Source organism: Chaetodon auriga, chromosome 21 (genome assembly GCF_051107435.1).
Source record: "Chaetodon auriga isolate fChaAug3 chromosome 21, fChaAug3.hap1, whole genome shotgun sequence".
Classification (NCBI taxonomy): Eukaryota; Metazoa; Chordata; class Actinopteri; order Chaetodontiformes; family Chaetodontidae; genus Chaetodon; species Chaetodon auriga.
In genome coordinates, this window is record NC_135094.1 from 12,686,771 (window position 1) to 12,706,649 (window position 19,879).

Genomic DNA, 19,879 nt, shown 5'->3' on the forward strand with positions numbered 1-19,879 from the left:
GATGGAAAAGTTATCTGCCTTGCTTTCTTTTTGTTTTGCTCCATTCTTTGCACCTTTCACAGCAGTAGTGCCCACTGCTGCTTCTTTTAAAGCAGATCATGTTACTGCGAGCTAAGAAACCGTCCTCGCTCTCTCCCCCACTGGCTTCCTTCGCTCTGCTAACCAACCAGACTACTTTCATTTGAGAGAGAGCGATAGATAGACAGATACATAGAGAGAGAGAGAGAGAGAGAAACTGACAATGAAGCCCAGGTTTTTCCACACTGCAGAAACAGTTCCCCTCTTTTAACAGAAGAACAAAAGCGATGGCCTGAGCTGCTCCTACCTCTGTTTTTTAATTAAGCATGTCCCCTTGCTTTCACACGCATGCACACGGACACAGGCTCTCTCTCAGACACACACACAAACACACACACATACACTAAGGTAATTAAAGTGGCAGATCAGATCCAGTGAGAGGCAAATAATAGCCAAGGAATGCCTGGTTTGGACACCGCTAGGTCTGATGGGAGAAGGGGGCTAAGAGACTCCTTGGCCTATTGTTTTTCTCCCCCCTCCTCTCCCTCTCTCTCCCCTCTATCCCTTCGTCTGCTTTTCAGTTGCTCCCTGAGAGACAGAGAGGCAGCCTAAAGAGGGGATTTCTCCACTTTTTTTTTTCCATTTTTCCCCAACTTTTCTGCTTTCTTTCTGACTTGGGTTATTCTTACAGCGCTTCAGACAGAAGTTGGATCTTACAGAAGTCAGGGAGTGGACATGATCATCATCGGAGACTATTCTTCAAATGCTGCATGGAAGCTACCACATAGCCAAAACTGTATTTGTCTGAGCCTGTGCCATTTATAAGCAGTTGTAATAAAGGTGCTGATAATACATGATGTGCTACAACAACATGTCCACAGTGCAGGCCTGTAGCACTGAGCTCCAGGTGATCTCAGAGTCTCCTCCTGCTTTTGTCCTCCTGTCAGACTATCACGCATTAGCCGGAGACGCAGCCTGTTAAATGCCAAACCTGTAATTGCAGTGTCGCCACACTATCGTCTTTGTTTACACTGGGACCTGTTGGGTTCAAATTCTTCATCGCTAACTGTCCGATATCATAATGCAAGGGCGGACAGTGCTGTTAATAGTGCTGTGGATATTTAGAAGTTCTGTAAACACTGGAATTAGACCGATCTGTGCTTTAGGATGTGGTCATCTGAGTTGCAAAATGGTTATTTTCCCTCCACTTGTCAAATTGTTTGGGTTCATATGTGAGCACAGCTAATAACTGCTGAGATTACGTCCAGACTGATTCTTTAAGGTGACCCAGCAAAGTCAAACAACAAAGTCAGAAGACGGCGTGAGACTATGTGTCCATTCCTTGAGGTTCTCCTCGAAGGTCATCCCTCTCTCGGCATGTGGCCCCTCAGTCTAACACCAAATCTTCTATCAAAATGTCACCAAGCATTAGCCAAAGACAAAGGCGAAGGGCTCTGTGAAAGCCCCTGCATCCATCTCCCACTGTCAGTGCCATGAATAGGCCTACTCTGGTCTAATTAGACCTGTTTATTTGTTGCCATGCAGAAACGGAGGGATGAAAAACGAAGTGGATGAAGGAGGAGGGGAATTATCTCCTTCCTCACAATGCGAGAGGAGCTCCGGCTGCCATCAAAGAGCACTGATGCATGCGTGCACAAACGCATATGCACACATGCACACAATCACAGAAGAGGGCCTAATGCTCTCTGTTTAAAGTCTTAAAAGAAAGGACAGCGGGAGAAAATTGCAAAAGGATGAGAGGGGGAGGGCTTTTTGCGTGACCAAGTGTTTTTTGTCTTCTTTACTTCTTAGCCTCACAAAGGGTTTTCATGCTGCCCTTGTTTGTTGCCTGGAGGTGTAATATTAGACACTAGATGCAGCAGATCTCCCCAATGCCCCCCCACACCCTTCTCTGTCCGCCTGTCCTCTTCCCTGTGTCTCCCTCGCGAGCAAAGGCCTTCATTACCAAAAGACACCTTATCATTATTGAAAGGCGCGGCCCAGACACCTAAAGCAAGCGCCACTCCATTTAGCAAAGGAATCTTGTTCGACAAATGACCTACTCCACAAAAATGCCTTTCAGCAAATCAAAATCAAAATTACGCCTACACGAGCAATGATCTCAGATTGAAGAAGGAGGCAACAGAATGGAGAGAAAGGTTTAGAAGAGGAGGGGGAACGAGGATAATGAGGATAAATGTAGAGGGCGGAAGTGGCCCTTTTTTTTTTCTTTTGCAAGAGTAGGTATGCAGGTTCTATCCCTCGGGTTGATGACAAGTAAATTGGTCTCAATGGTTACTCAGGTAACATAAACCCAACTGCCCTCAGGTCCTTACCTGATATTTCATTGTTTAGAAGAAAAAAATATCTGGTTAACATTGGAAATAATAAGCGAGACGTGAGCTTCATAGGAAACAAACATGCTCAAGTATGCAAAAACAAACTTGTTGACCAGGTGAGAGCAAACAGTGAACCCAGGGGCCATGTTTGTCTTTTTTTTTCTGTCCCAGAGCAACAAAGGAATCAGTTCACTCAAGCCACAGATGGGTCCTAAAATCTGATTTGGGATCAGATTACACCAGCCCCTATCCTAACTTCAATCAGGAAGAGGTGAAAACATCCATCATGGCCTCCAGTCACTGCTGAGAGGCAACCACACAGATTCTGGGATATCCTACTGAGTTTAGAGGCCAGTTAAATGTATTTCTGTGAAGCAGTTTTCATTATGATACTTTGGATGTGTATCTTAGGTCAATGTCAGTGCTGCTTGTACAGTTTCACAGAGACAAAGTTTAATGTATTAAAGACAACTTTTACTGGATTCAACATTTTTACAAATGGACTTTGGGCTTACACAGTCCAGTCTAAACATATGCACAAGTCTCAGGCCTTTGAAGAGGCAATATTTCAAACTAAACTCAAACTGAAACATGAAAATAAACAGTCAGACACTGCTGGGTCGCAGTCACCATTTACTGCCCTTGCTAAAGATTTTTCCAGCATCAAAGGCAAAGCCAATCTACATAGCTAATGCTTCCATTTTTTTTACTCCCCTTCCTTGAACCTCCAAAACAGCAAAGACCAAGGGGAGTGAAAAAAAAGTGGGGGATTTTTCTTTTGCCGGCAATCTGGAAACACTCTCTAGTTAATTAGGGTTGATTGGAAATGAACCACACAAACAAAGGGCAGCCTATGCCCTGACTATTATGAACGTGCACGCGTGCGTACACGTGCACTGGGGGATACTATAACCACCTTCGAAGCGCATGCTGGTAGGAGCTCCACTCTAGCCTCTTCCCCCTCCACCTCCACCCCCCAGATTAAGGGAATGCACCGCCAAAGAATGTGTGACGACCTCCACTGCCACAGAGCAAAACTTCCAGCCCCCGACGCCACAAAAGGCAAGAAGGTAATTAAGTTTGAAAGAATAGAAGCACTGCCACAAACAATGCACCAGTGTCCATGGGGAGGGATTGGAGAGCGGGGGGTGAGGGTGTTGGTGTGCGTGGGTATATGTGTGTGTGTGTGTCGGGGGGGTGAGGCAGAAAAGCCATTAACATTCAGTAGCCGGGTGAGAGAGAGGAAGGAGGGCAAAGGGGAACTGAGGATGGCATTCTCTCACTGTGTGCTTCTCCCTGTCTTTCTCTATCGCAGCACGACTTGTCTGTTCATTCTTTTTATTTATCTCTCTTCTTTTCATTTTCTCTCAATCGCCCTCACATCTGGTTCGCCCCCCCCGACTCCTGCCCCCCGCCCTCAAAATCACCCCTCACTACACTGCAACAGCTCTCCAATGCTCTTTTTGGCCTTTTTGCTGTTCCTGGTTGCGGCTCTCTATGTGCCGGGTGCCCTCCGACAGACAAGACACACACGCTTGATTATCTGTTTTGCAAGGCTAAGTTTGACACTTTGCATACGCTGACGCTTGAGGACAGAACTAACAAACAGTGATACGCACACAATATCCCCGCTGGCTACCACCTGAGAGTGCTAAGAGCTAACTAGATTACCATCCTACACACTCGAATTCACGCACACACAACATAGAAATGCAAAACATACACAGGGGGCTTTCATCTTTTTTTTTTTTTTTTTTGCCACATCTCCAGCAAAGCAGTTTAACTCAATTAGTAAAGAATGTAATTTTATTTACAGACTCCCAAGTACACTCGTAACACACACACCCAAAGACTCGCACAGTATAAGCAAACTGTCCCTCTCCCACGTGGTCAGGGCTAAGAAAGAAGTATTCATCGCTCTTGCATGTGTGTCAGTCTGTGTGTGCGTGCGTCTCTGCGTGTGTGTGTGTGTGTGTGTGCATGCGTTCGGACAGTGGAAAGATCATGAGATGCATTTACGTCAGATGAGTGAATCAGACAAACCACTGCTAATTTCAATGAGGGGTTGCTTTGAAGACCGAAGGAGGGTGAGAATGAGAAGCTGAGAGACAGGGAGAGGCAGACAAACAGTGACAACAATAGGTAAGCAAGCAAAGGACGGTTAAGCAAAAGAAAATCTATGTGTGTGTGTGTGTGTGTGTATCCACATCTGCTCTTCATGTCTTTTTCTACACAGCTGAGGAAAGCAAGTCACCAACTAATTGTGGTTTTGCGGTGTTATGTGTTTAGTAATCTGCCTCTCTTTGTCTCTGCATCTCACCAGAGACATGGATTAGTGCTAAAATGATGACTGCTTAATCCTTGATTTGCCTGTGCTAAATAAATATTAATCTAGCCTGCTCATCATGCTCTTGTAAGGTACAACATACACAATATGAAAGGGCTTAGATGTTACATAAATCACAGCCTTATCCTTTGGATGAGGCGAAAGCATGGGACCATACAGATACACACGCACACACACACACCTCCTTTTTGCAATAACATAGCAAGTTGAAGGGGGTGGCAGGGTGGGATTATTTGCCAAGTGAAATTAATAATCCTGCTAAATATTAAGCCTGAAAAAACAAAAATCCGGCCTCTAAAATGTGCATTTTCTTTGGGGTGTGTAGATGCACACAATTATATACCACCCCAGGAAAAAAATAACAAATATCACTCATTTGTGTTGATTCAGACCCCTCTCTCTTTCTCTCACTCTGCCTCTCAGCAGGTTTGTTTTAAAAAAATACTGCTGGGAACATGAAAAATGAAAGCTACCATTGCTGGACTCTCTCTCTCTCTCTCTCTTTCACACACACACACACACACACACACACACACACACACACACTTAAATTGACAAGGCCGTGGTAGTGCAGCGCAGAAGAGGTTAAGCAAACACTGTCCACGTCAGTCAAGGATAGCACACACTCACAGACAGACACAGAGAGCAGTCTCTGACGCAGGCATTTCACATCCACCTGGCAAATATAAACGGCCGGTTATACTGTATCAACTACCATGAGCCTCAGATTCTCCACGTATTTTAAGCTCTGATAGCTGTGACGCTTGTGAAACAAGTTGTATGTGTAACTTTTTTCTTTTACGGTGTAAAAATAGCATGATGCATTCTTAAAATGCTTGTCTCATCGCAGGCACAGCAGTCTGAAATTAAAAACATGAAGTACTTTTCCAGCGCTGCAATCGGTTTTGCAAGAGCAGTAAGTCCTGCTGATATTCTGGGACCTATTATTAAGCACCTCAAACTAATGTAGCAACTCCCGCTACTTGTTGCCTAAAGTTTATTCCTTTTTAGGAAAGGGGAAAAAAATTCACAAATGTTTCCCTATTTGGTGAAAGATCAGCAACAAGTGACCAAAAAACATGCCGGCTAGCGATAGGATGGTACATATCAGTCCATTGTACCACAGCAGTGCGGTTGCTGGCTGACATGTTACTTCTTCATGGTCTGAATAGGTAGGAACATCTTGTCTCTTCATTGTGTTAAAGTCAGCTGATTTGTGTTTGCTTAACCTGTGCTTATCTGGCCAATTACACTGTCCAACACAGGAGAAGAGGTCAGAAGAGAAGAGAAGAGAAGAGAAGAGAAGAGAAGAGAAGAGAAGAGAAGAGAAGAGAAGAGAAGAGAAGAACATCTGTTTTTACAGTTAACAGTCAGGATACAGAGACACCTTGCTAATTGTACAGACATTTCTTGGACATGGCGACCAAATCTTCCAGTTCTTTTCCAGGGGTAACAATAAAGTTTAAAGTTCAAACCCCCACTGTTTTCTAAAGACGGTACTCGGCGGGACCCTAGCCCTGTTATTATCTTCATAAACATAATCATAGGGCAGGTATCCTGACTGACGCCACGAGCTATGTGCCCCTCGCTTAAACATCTCCCAAGCACTTCTCTGACACGCCACAAAAATACCATTAATGTCTCGAGCATTTCAACAAGAAAAATGTGCGCAAGAAAAAGCACACTTTCACGCACACTTGTGTACGGAGATGGGAGCAGGCATAAGGGCTGGAAAAACACACAAAAACACAAGTGCACACATACCTTTCGGCTTTCCAAGAGCTCGAATGCTCGTGACAGGTCTAATTTCTGGACCCAGGGAATTACTAATTAACTTAAGCTTTTGGCTCTCTATTTAATTAGAGAAGTCTCCAAATGAACTTTAGACCAAGGCCATTTGCTTTTTAAACAAACCCCCTTTTTCTGACAGCTGTTGTGAGTTTGCCCTCTTCTCACAAAAACCACAAGGAAAGCACAGTTGTTATTTATGCCATCATAGGCTCTTTTTCTGGTTACCGTGGGAGGGAAGAAAGAGAACGGGGGGATGAGCAATGGAGTTGAAAAGTGTACATTTTAATTGGATTTCACTACAAACAAACAACTGTCAGATGTAATTAGTGTGGTTTTAGATTAGCACCACAATATTCCTTTATCAAATAAACACCATGTCACGCAAATCCAGGGCCAGCCCGCTGAGAGGGAACCGAGATGAAATGGACCCATTACCGTACCGTTCGCTGCAGGAAATAACCGCCATTAGATATAAGTGACACAGTTACATATTAAAATCTAACATGCAAGATAAAAAAAAAAATCTCACTCTGTACCTGCTGTTAAATGATCAGAATGAAATGGTGTATGTCTTATGCGCCTTTCTCTTTTCTTTTTTTTTTTCCTCTGAACGTGCGTGCATGTGTGTTGCACTGCCCTTAATGTGACAACCAGGGGACCGTAGAGGTCAATGACAAGGCAGCTGAAGACCAGAGTCAGCAATATCTCGCTCCCTCTTTTTTTTCCCCTCTGTCAAACACACACATGCGCTCGCAGATCCTGCGCACGGCAAAGCAAAAGCCGCATTCAAACAGATGTAGGACGCATCTTACTTTTTAAACGATAGGCAACATATATCCTGAGGAAGGGTAAGCAATCGCTCTATGCTCTGGTGTTTTAGTTAAAGCTCTGCTGTCACTTTTACAGTATTAGAAAAAGGTATAAGGAGTGTCTGACAAGCCAAAAAGAACACCGGACCATCCATCACCACATCTCGACATTTGTTTAGGTATTGCGTTGAGGAAGAGGTCCATTCTTTGGCCATACTTTGCTTTTTTAACAGTTCCTCCAAAGTCCTCCTGTATCTGCTCATCTCAGCTGGGATGAAACACGGCAAAACTCCCCTCTTTATTTAGTCTAGGGGCAGAGAGCTGATACATCAGTGAAACCGCTGACAAAACCGGCCGTGTTAATACCTACAATTTCATATACAAGAACATTCCAACGCCTGCTCTGCTCTTCTTCTTTACTGTCACAGAAAAAAAGGAGTCTTATGTTTTTTTCCTCTTAAAAGCAAATAATTAAAGATTATTCCGGAGCTGGTGCCAGGCCAGAAAAAAGAGGCAGGGTTTGAGAGGGATAGTGTTGGCTGGAGTCTCCTCAGGGGAGTCGTGGAGACACATGCTTGCTTGCCTGTATTAGATCAGCCTGAGACCTACATTGGAAATGGAAAGATTCTGCTCTTTTAATGCTGTTCATATGTCCCTGTAGTTAGAAAATGGTCCAAAGAAATATTCATATTTAGTGGGACCAGGTGGGTGGGTGTTTTTAAAATGTTTGAAATTGTGTAGAAGTTCTCAAGCAGTTAACAAAGAATTGTGAGTTTTAATAATAATAAGGAGGAAAATAATAATTGAGGAGGTCTCCATGCAACTCGGGCTTAATTCTTCAGTAAATTCGTCTCATCTCTCATTACACTGTTTGTTTAAGCCCACAAGTCATGCATAATTGATTAGCCACTTATTCCCTGACGAGCTCTGCCAATGGCCTTGATATCCACATGTTATTGCCTTCAGGAATACCGAATGCCAATCATGTCGCATGTGAGATATACATGCATACAAATAAATAACATACACGAGCCAAAGAGAGCGCAAGGGTGATGAAGCTCAAAAAGGTTTTTTTTTTTTTTTTTTTTTTTCTCCCCGGTTTAATTTTCACACATGCACAGCATCACCCTCCCTTATTTCCACATTCTTCCTTAAGGTCTATTAATGAGCTTATGTCCTGTGACTGGGCTCTCTGCCTTTTCAATCCCCGCCTTTGTATTTGGCCAACGAGGAAGAGAATGTATCATTTGTCACGAGACGTCTTGTGCTATTGTGGTGTATCTTTTCTCAAACCTGGAGAAACTTAGTCACTCATCAACTTTTTCCCCTCTTAACTCACAGCTTGTCTTTTCAACTTCTCTTCGGATGAGGTGGTCGTGCATATTTTTTTCTTCCTGGTTTTGATTTTACCGTGCCAGCTTTTGCAGCTATGAAAATACTTCTGAGAGCAATCGATAAAATGTGGCATATGACCTTTTGTGCTGCGCATTATTTTGTTGGTAAGTACAAGAGGGACAAACCTTTCTAAAACAAAAGCCTGCTGAATGCTTTGAATATATAAGATGAGGACTTTGAGGCACTCACATGGACCTGAAGGGCTGAGCAAGTGTCCTTCATAGTGACTGCATCAAGGAGTGTAGAGGACAAGCAATGTCACAGTCTGAAAGGTAACTGCAGCTGCAAGTGTACACCGGCGTGCAGAAATAAAATGAGTACAGTTACATGTGTACAGCAGTAAAGTAAAAGTTTAAGTACGGGGGGGGGAGTTTCTCTTTGCATTGGAATTGCCCAATCACCGCTCTCCCCTCCCTACCTGACTACCATGCCACAGAAAAAAAAAAAGAACATCCACAGATGCAAATGAAAGACGAGACAGAAAGCAACAGAGAACATGAGACAGAGACACACAACAGAGATCCACGGAGAAAGCAAATCAGTGAGACAATATGAGGCAAAGAGAGAGCCCTCGTTCTTTTTCAGCAGCCCATTTTATTTCACCTAAACCCGAGAATCTTAGCCACCCCCAGGGCCCACAGGACCTCAGATCAAACAGAGAGAGCCCTCGAACACACGGCCCCGATTGTTCTTTCCCCACCCTGCGAAATCCCCCCACTTCCACTTTGAAATGAAAAGAATAAACATATTATTCTAAATGAAATACCCAGACCCATGTTTTTCCACGGCTAATATCCTGTACGAGATGGCTGATGCAAAATAGGCAGGAGAGCCTGAGAACGGGACGCAGCACAGAGGGAAGAGAAAAATCCCCCTCTTTCTATTTTCCCTTAAGAGACTGATGAAGGCCTGGCGAGATGAGAGAGAGAGAGAGATAGACAGAGAGAAATGAGAGAGAGAGAGAGAGAGGGAGAGAGAGAGAGAGAGCAAGAGAGAGAGGGGGTAACGCAATCCTGACTGGCGCAGGACCAACAGCAACAAAAACATTTAGATAACCGCGCTCAATAATGAACGATTTCAATGAGGACAAAAATTACATTTCCTACAGATAACATGCCCCCTTCCCATAACAGAGCCAAAAGAGCCCCGAAACCACGTCATGCTCGACAGTGGTGCACTGGAGTATTATGTTAGGGGAGGGTTGTAGTAACTATATTAGTATCCTTTTACCCCGCCAGAGACAGTACTTTTCTGGTTGTAAGAAGATAGAGTTGGCAGAGCTGAGAGAGACGGGGAGAAACACAGAGCCTGTATGACAACTCGACTAGCTTCACTGGAACAGCAACAAATCACTCCTCAACCAACTCGGCCTGAGCTACAACACCACCGGTAGCACGGCTCAAACGATTACCGATGTGCAATACACACTACAAGGGCCACTCAAAATAACACTCCACATACACATAACCAAGGATCGCTGCAGCGCACTTGATCCTCACAGGTGGTGCAGGTCACAGCGAGAACACCATCCCCACCTTTCCCATCCGCTAAGCACTCACTTCCTTTCATGCCAAAGTCTGTCAAGTTGTTGAGAGGGGAAGAGGCAAGAAAAGAGGAGATATAGCGTGGAAAGGAGGCAGAAAAAGAGAGAGGGAGTCTTTGTCCTCCTCCGCTCAGCTCCAGCACGTTTCCTCCTCGGGTCTGGCCAGCATTAGCATATGAAAGGCGAGGGAAGGCGTGCAAAAGGTCAAAGAAAGAGGATCCTGTCCAATGACAGACAACAAAAACAGGCCACACCGGCCTTTGTGGCGTTCGTGTTCTTCGCTACCCAACCTCACGCCCCTCCCTCGACCCTGGATCATTTCCATACGCCAGATGCAATGGCAATGATGACGGTTGATCATAAATTACTCACAAAGTCGAGTCGGGTCATATGGAAGTCACGGTGGCAATTTTAAGCTGCGTCACCACCCTGGTGCCCCCCTCCTACCGCGAGCAGCAGGGCTCACGCTCACACACACACACACACACACACACACACACACACACACACACACACACACACACACACACACACACACACGCAGGCAGGCATTCACATAAAACACACCTGCCTTGCAATTCCACAGTTCCCTCTACCCAGACGATATCCGACCAAATCCTCAGCAAACATCTCAATAAAGGAAAATGTAAGAACAGTGTAGCTTGATTTGATCCATGAAAGCCGCTCCCTTCCTTCCATGTAAATGCTACCTGAGCCACATCCATCCAGTACATAATTGCACACTCCAGTGCTTTAGGGATGCAGTTTAGTATATACATGGAGGCTTAGGGTGCCTGGAGTTACCAGTCTCCAAAGTTACTCTATTATCATACATATTGCCTCACATGACAGCTTCCATCTGCTGGCATCCGAACAAACAGCCAAAAACACCAGGCTTGTGTTTCCGGGGTCCTCTCCAGGAAACACAGTCCTCTACCGGCAACAGCGGCCAGAGACAGAGGGACTGGAGGGGAGAGAGGGACAAGAGGGAGGGAGCGAGAGAGAGAAGAGGGGTAGAGCATTTCATCTCTCTTTCATCTCTGTCACCCAGTCAAGCGTTCAATGCCCCATTCAGCGCCTGCCCAGCATTATGCAAAATAATGCTAATCCCCTTTCCCGTGCTTTCACACTTGTATAAACCGCCGTTCCTGCCTCTGAAAAGCAATTATATCAGTTTACGTTCCTGTCAAAAAACAGGATTAGCATGCAAGTACTAGTAGCACCAACTAGGCCCAATCTCTATCCACCTTTGGCTAGCGGAAAGCACAGAAAATTAAATGTTTGTCCACCCTCCCCCTTAAAAAAAGAAAGTCCTGCTGCTTGGTTGGGGGTAGCTATAAAGATGTGTTGTAATTAGATATTTGGATGGAATGAAAAGAAGGGCTGAAACTTTCAAAGGCAGAACTCCTCATCCCTGTTATTTAGGCCCAAGCTTTTCTTTGCCAGAATCTCAGCCTTGTACAATAATCAAAAACAAATTCAGCTATGTCGCTACACAGGACCATAGCGGTCTCACAGTCCCGGTCTCGCTTCACAGACAGCAGTGTGTTACACATGTGACGCACGCCGGCTGACACACAACTGCACTGTTGTCGTCCCCTCTGACACATTGCCGCCACATGCGCACAGCCTTGCCAGCGCACGAGCGCACATGCAAACGCACACACTGAGCAGACAAGGAAAGATGGCAGAGTATTTTTGAATATGCAAATGCTGGTACAAGCGGAACGTGTGTAAATAGGAGTCATTGTGCGCTGGTTTAATCTGGACAGTCGGGCCTCTCTCTCGCTCTCTCTACCCCTCTCATGTTTTGGGGGGGAGAAGGATGTGCACCCATCCCGACTTACGACAGATCAGGGGACATTAGTCAGCACAATTAGCCAGGTCGTCATGGCGACTAACGAAATTTGGCAAAGCCGCCAGCCAGAGACTTAAATGAGCTAGCTGGTTATGTGCTAGCACGGGGGGCTGGCTGGCTGGCTGGCTGGCTGGCTGCTGGCTGGTTGCCTTACACACACCCATTATTCTCTTTTCTGCCGTGGTGGTACAATGGAGTCACTTGTATCTCAGCCGATACCCACCGGCGGTACAAGCTCTCCGCCTGACAATTTGCATATGTTAATATAATTAAGTGCTAATTACACTAAAACTCGCATATTCACAAGCACCCTCCCCGGGAGCTACGGAGGGGCTTGATCTCGTTCCAAGTCTTTAACCCTCCTCCGCCTCTCGCTCAGTGTGTGTGATAGAGAGAAAGTGTGTGTTAGCGGTGGTGCCCCAGGGCTGACAAAGGAAGCCCCCCTCTCTGAGACATAATGCTGAGCTGCTGTGGACTTCTTAGCTTCTCCCCCTACAGGCCTCGCTGAGCCAGGAGACCCTGACACTATGACTGCAGACCGTCACCCCTCTCTCTCTCTCTCTCTCTCTCTCACACACACACACACACGCACACACACTACATAACCTCAGAGAATATCACACCTTGATCTATCTAAAACATTTAGCTGTAGCTCTTTGCATCAAAAACTACTCGTTTGAACAGTTGCATAATACATGTTGCGTAAAACACTATCTGAAAAACCTAAGGAAGAAGTGTGTGAGCGAGAATCGGAAAAAGACAACTTGACCCGTCAGAGTCAAATACGATTGGTGCAAAACATTGCTTTTGTGTGGATGTCTCTGGCTGGGATTGTAGCTGCACTGCTCCAGCTTTCCAACCTTAAAATGAAGGGGCTTTTTTTGACTTTGTAAATTCAACCACCCATCATTTGTGTGAGGAGAACGCTGGATATGTTCAATATTGAATCTCCTCAAAGCTGGCGACCAGAATGATAGCAGTTATTCAAGCCGTAGATAAGAGACAAAAAATCTACATGATTCCCCCCAGTGAGTATGCGTGTATGGATGTGAGAGTGTGTGTAGGCCTGCCGTTTTGATAATGGAGGACAGGCGGTTGTGCTTTTCACATCGTAATGGCCGTGAATCAGGGAGGAAGCCAAGCGGTCGTGCTACAATTAGAGCTCTTTTGTGCCTCTTCCTCTGTCTCTTTCTCCCTCTCTTTTCGTGTTTTCACTCGCTGACACTCTCCCTATCAAGGGTATGTTAAAACAGTCTACTCTGCTCTGCTGCTAAAGCTGAATGGTGGGGGGGAACTGGGGGTTGAGTTGGGGAGGGGGGGGGGGATTCACACTGGGCTGCTGCTGCTGGACACGCACGTACACACGCACCAGATGGTACAGGAAGGAGGATTAAATAAACACACATGCACAGACACACACCTATTGGCAGACAGACGCCTCTGTGTGCACTGTCCCTTAATGAATGTCTATGGGGAGTCAAAGGGTCCAAGCTCATTTAGTTGACTCTCAATGAGATGCAGCATTATGACTATGGTAATACGCTCCTCCCTTGCCCAATAATCATACACAGGTCATTGTGTCAGAGTGATTCATTTCTATCACACACATACGCCAGATGTTATTACGCAGGAGCGTAAATCTCTCCAATGGATGTCGATGTGCTCCTATGCAAAAAAAAAAGGGGGCGAAAAAGTGGAGGAGAAAGAGAAGAGGAAAAAAATATATTGTTATAGCAGTCCGGCGTGTAGTAAGCTATACTGTTCACTCAAGCATGACGGCTGGTAATGCAGGTTTGGATGTAGCTCTGTGTGCGTGTGTGTGTGTGTGTGTCTTTGAGGCGGGGGGAGCTCCCCTTCGCTAATACCTGCTACTCGGATTACCACAGCGTCTTAAGTATTCAACCGGACTCATATTTTCCCTTTCTGCCTTTTTAGCCAAATTGGCTGTCTTTACACTGTAAAGCAGCGATATAGCCGTCCTTACTAAGGGCCTATGGGGGATCCACGAAGAAGAACATTAAAATGCAGCGATAGCCTTGTTGCAAAGCTCCTCTCTATTTCTTTCTCTCTCTCTCTCTCTCTTTCTGCAGCAAAGGCTTCTAAATCATCCAGCCTCCTCTATTAGACGGGAGACTTATTGAGGTAGAAACCATAAAAAATGAAGAAGGGAAATTTAATCCCTGAAATATTGATTTGCACATTAATATCAGATAGGCAGAGGGCAATCTAGCCGGGTGGAAATGACACATTGTCGACCCCTAGGAGAGGCCCGAGCCAATCTTCTAGCTGCATGTGTCTTGGGCCCAGGAGTTATAGGACAGACTCAGCCCCTGTCTCTCTCTCCCTCTCCCATCCTCTCCTCCTCCCAGTACCCTCTCATCCCTCTCTCACCCCCCCCCCCCCCCATCCGCACCCTTAATGAAGGCTGCAATGCTGAAAATGCATTAGATTTTAATAATCAAGAAGCATTTCCAAGCCAACAGCTATTGTCCTCCCAGGGCTGTCTGCCCATCTCTCACACTATATGTTTTTTTTATCCCTCCCCTCTTCTGCTACGGGTAAAATGAACATTGCAAGCTGCTTAACTAACACGCAGAGATATACACACCCAGCCTTTGATAGCACTAAGACACCCCGCACTGAAAAACAAAAACAAGTGGCCCGGGTTTCTACAAACAGAAATCTTAAAAATTCTCTCATTTGCAAAACAAGAAAAATAAGACAGCGATTCTGTTATTATAGAGTGAGACAATACCATCATTAACTGATGAAATTCACTGCAATTAGACAGGAGCATCTCCTCTCATAATTTCACGTTTTTTTGATTTTTTTTATTATCAGGCCTGGGCTGTATTTGCGTAATGAAATGTAGGATTTTGTGCACTTGCAATTAAATCGTCTGACTGGAGAGAAGCCCCATCCTGTCCAAAAAACATCGGTGTTCACTGTTTAGCAATCTATAAAATTGATCTGATTTAGGTTAACATTTAATTGCCAGAAAACACAAATCTTTTTCTTAAATTTAGTTTTTAAATTTAAATGTCAGCCTACATCTTCACATATTGTAATAATAATAATAATTGTAATAATAATAACAAAACAATCATAATAATAATTCATTAAATTCTTATTATTAAAGCAGAGATAACGAGCCTTATTTTGCTGTGTAAGATTCTGCAGAAAATCTCGTATTTTGATTAAAAAAATGGGATTAAAACTTGCACGCATTCACTAATCCAAACAAAAATGAAAGTATAACACGTTTGGAAAAACTGCTTTAAAAGCCTCTGTGTTCGGGGATAAATACGGTCTGAAATCCATATGAAAAAGCCAGAAAAGCCGTGTATAAATAGAGACAGTCCTGTAAAAAGGTCGCCTACCCTACACACTGTTGGAGCGTATACAGTCTCTCCACGCACGCACACACACTCACACACACTCACTACACCGTTACATACCCGGGTTGGAGACTGACTGGCCCCTTGGCCCTGCTGTTTTTTTTTTCTCCCCTCCCGTGCGATCGATGTCCCCCCTGTCACTGTCGCGTCCCAATCCGAGCCAAGTCTATCTACCTACCTCAAAAAAACAGCGTTCAGGGCGCAAAAACACCTGAGAAGCCCTGCCTCTGCGCTGTGCCTCCTCTAAATTAACACACAACAGCACTAATCGACAACTTAAAGAAGATGTTGCAACCCGCATCCCTGGGAATTAAGAGAGGGGCAATTTATATGAGGAAATTATGAACCCACCGACGCGGATGGGGACGGAAAGTGGAAATGAATCTTATGGATGGAAGGCAGAATTTTAAAATGTGTTCATACATATATGTATATATAACAATAGAGGATGAGTTTTGGATACATTCGGGTCTTTCAAATGCCGGTGCTAAAGAAAAAAAGGGGACCCAGGAGTTGGCTGGCTCTAGAGGGACTCGCCGTGTTATCAGTAGCCCAACGATCGGTCTCTCTCCTGGGCAGCGCAGCCACCCACGCCTCGGTAAAGTGAGACTACTTAAAAAGCGCAGCAGGTAAAGATGTGTGGACCGTGAACCAGCAAATGCACGATTTGTGATGAGTATTGTAACAAGCAAGTGTTATTTCGACTATTTCGAACACATACACTTGTGCACACGAAAGGGGATCGTGTCGGGAGACCGATCGTGTCACTTCGGCCGCGAGTGCCTGGAAGGTGCATGAAACCCGATGTGTTAAAAACTGGCTTTGAGCGCTGCGGCGCCTCTAAATGATCTCTTCAGATGAAATATCTGATGGCTGGAGACTGAAACGAGGAGTCGGGAAGTGGGAGAAAGCACCAAGCCGGACCCCTCGACTAGAAACAAGCTGAGAGCGGACATGTCCGAGGGATCGGACTCCTGGAAAGGCAACACCACATCCGCACTGCAAAGCCACAAAAGCGGAGAAACGCTCGGCTCGCCTCGTTCTGTCTTACGTGGGGTGTTCAGTGAATCTGTCCACCGCACAATCTCAGTAACAATCGCATAAACTTTGCAAAAAGGCAGGTCTGGACGTGATATCCTACTGTAATAGCACGGACACATGCGTAAGAACGCCTCCGACCCTGTCAGTCGCTCGCTTTATTGAAGCCAAAGCGCCGGAGTTGCTCTAACATCACGATATCCGCCTTTATTCTGGACTAAAAACACCCAGCACCTGTTATCCAAACAGCCCCGATGTCAAAGATCCACCAGCGAGATAGATAATCGATACCCGACCCCTAAATTTAACACACACCCCAAACTACTCAATAAAAGTTAAAGGGAGAGGTGGAAAAGAAAAAAAAACTTACTTTCTTCCCCCTCCAAAGCCGTCACCTCCGCTTCTCTCTCTGCTCTTGGGTTTAGAAAACAGTCACATCCAGCGGCTTGCGTAATTGGGACAATCAAAACGTGGAAAAACAGGGAAAATTACAATAATCCTCCAACTTTATATTGGGAAAAGGGGGTAAAACCACAAATGTCAAGCGTTTAGAGAGCTATCCCTTATTTTGGTTCCGGTGGCGGCGAAACGACGTGTCGACGGGCTGCCTCGCAGTTTCTCTTGTGGACGGGGGTCGGGAAACGGAGGAAAGGAAATGAAAATCCGATATGTCTTTATTCTGCTAATTATTATCGTTTTAGCCCTGTTTAAAAAAATGGCTGATTAAGTTGAGTGCGCATGTCTTTGTGTGTCTATTTCCCGATATGCACTCTGGGAATGGGTAGAGAGACAGAGAGAGAGAGAGGGCGAATGGGAGAGAGAGAGAGAGAGAGAGAGAGAGAGAGAGAGAGAGAGAGAGAGAGAGAGAGGGAGGGAGCAAAAGAGAGACGGAGAGGGAGGGAGAGAGAGGAGAGAAGTGTAATTAGTGAGTTGATCAACAGTCTCCACATTGCAAATGACGCGCACACGGAGCCCTGGCGGCCGCACAGGTCCATGCGCGCAGAAAAATCCTTTTGTATGGTTTCTCTCCAAGGGCCAAATCACATGTAGAACAATGGACAACCGCTTCCTACACACCAAACAGCCTAGACACAGAATTACTTACAAGTACTTAGAAGTCATCTTTGTCTACAAAAACAAGTTTTGCAGATGAATATTCCCGTGCTGAAGCGCAGAATGCTCCGCCACACGCTTTTTTCCCTTTATTTTGGACCGAACTAATCTAAGATTATGGTGTTCTGCCCGTGATGCTGATTTCTATCATGATCAATCAAATCGTGACACTACAGGTGAATTAGTTTTTCCAAGATGCGCAGATTTAACAGTCTTTGCGGATTCCGGGAAATGTCAAAATACTTGTGTGAGTTTCTATGAGGTTTGGAATAATTAATGCAAATGAATGAAAGAGCTGAACTTTGTGATTTTTTAAAAATATCAATAATGTGCATAAAAAATGAAAAAAAAAAACACCTGAGGGGAAGAGTCAAACCACACAGCCGTCTTGTGCCGCGCATCAAAACGGGCCTGCACATAGTGAAGAATGCATTTTTGCAGGCAACATCATTTAAGCACAAAACGGAGTCACACACATGTGAGTAATTTACGCTACACATGGATGCACCGTTTTTGGCTTCCTATATCGTATCCTCTAATAATATTCTTCTTCTTTTTTTGTTTTGTTTTGATTTTTTTCTTGGAGTGAGGAGACCGTGTCTGATCTGTTGCAAATATGGTACATATAAACATTCAGGCTTTAAAATCAAAGCCACGATGCACCACAGTAATCCACCACATGTTGGAAAGTCATCACTGCCCTTTCGGGACCGCTGAGGCCCCGTGTGGGTTCAATAGAGCCAAACTGCAAAATCCAATACTGGGTCACACAAAAATCCCCCTCTCTATTCAAAGCTCCATTCACTGGCGTTTATATTTAGTGTCCTTACTAAGTGCATCGGTCTGTTGGCCCTATATCCTCTCAATGCAAACCGTTTACTGTGTGTTTTCCCCCCGGTTTCTTAATAGTGGCTTTTGGGCAGAGGGAAGACTTTACACAGTCTCAATCGGGGAGAAAATCAAGAGATCTTGTTCGCCTTCATGGAAAAAATCGAAGCTGGGGGTGAATTGAACTGCATGAGCCGGGGCTTGGGATGTGATGATAAGGCTGCTGCTGGCAAGTGAACTACTTGGTCTACTTTGCAGCCACATTGACTGGACTGCACCCATACCAACTGGATCCTTAAGAAGCCAAGAGATCCGAGCCCGACCCGACCCGAGGCTGTTTATTCTGGGTTTAGAGAGGTCTCTGACAAAGGGGGTGGGTGGGTCGAGGTGAGGAACAGAGGCGTCACTTTTCACCCGGATCCACGGCTCCTGCTGCTGCCGCTACTGCTGCAGCTGCCTGCCTGTCCTCCAGGGGGGTTTTCTAGCCCGTCAGCCTTGGGAGGCGTCGCTCACAGACGGCTGGGAGAATCGAGTCTACCCGCTGCTGCAGCGGACGCGCAAAAAGTCCACCGGCGCCGTGCGTCGAGCTTCCCAAAGCTGCATGGAGAGGACCTATTTCTCATTTGCGACTTTGCACACCTAAACGGAGGACTTTTGTAGACATAAACCACCGTGATTTTTCTTTTTTCACACGAGCGTCTTCTTTTCTGAGAAAGGATGTACTTATTGTCCACTTTCTAGAGATTAAATTTGTGCGCGCTGCTGACATTTTCAGCGGAGTTGCGCTCGTTATTTTATTTGTTTTGAATGAGGAAAAGACGAAAGTAGGCTACAAAGCGGATTTAGAGATGTGATACAGGCTACCGCTTATCTTAACCTCCTGCGTTTTGTAAATCCCCCCGGTCTCCACCCTCCCTCACTCCCCGCAGACGATGCTCTTTCTCCGGAGGACCGCTTGACAATAGACCGCGTTAACTAATATTTCGTCCCATTTCCATATCAGCAGCATCCTCAATTAATTATAGATTTTTATCTGTAAACTCCGGTCTGGTGTCTCTGTGTGCCTGCATGTCTCCCTCTGTGTGTGTGTGTGTGTGTGTGTGTGTGTGTGTGTGTGTTTGTGTGTGTGTAGGGGGGTGTCTGTGTGTGCGTGTGCGCGAGAGTGTGCGAGTATTTGTGTGTTCTAAAGCAAATAAATTACTAAGAAATATCTGTGTGGCATCACCAGATTCATAGAGCAGGATGACTGAAATTAAACTCTTTTAATTATACTGTAATTATCAAACACTCAAGGCATTGTGTTTTATTTCCTAATGCTGCCACTTGACGTGTGACAGGTAGTATTGAACACTCAAAGTGATCTTTAGTAGATCAATAACTTTGAATCGTCCGGAGATATTAC

The 19,879-nt window shown here is 45.2% G+C and overlaps 1 protein-coding gene across 1 annotated transcript in view; it reads right to left on the reverse strand.

The window, feature by feature from the left end:
- zfhx4 (zinc finger homeobox 4) overlaps positions 1 to 17,041 on the reverse strand; it is an 81,825-nt gene extending 64,784 nt beyond the window's left edge. Inside the window, exon 1 of the mRNA XM_076761082.1 lies at positions 16,907 to 17,041. The gene's annotated coding sequence lies outside the window, so the exon portion shown is untranslated. The remainder of the gene's footprint in view (positions 1 to 16,906) is intronic.
- Between the last annotated feature and the right edge of the window lie 2,838 nt (positions 17,042 to 19,879).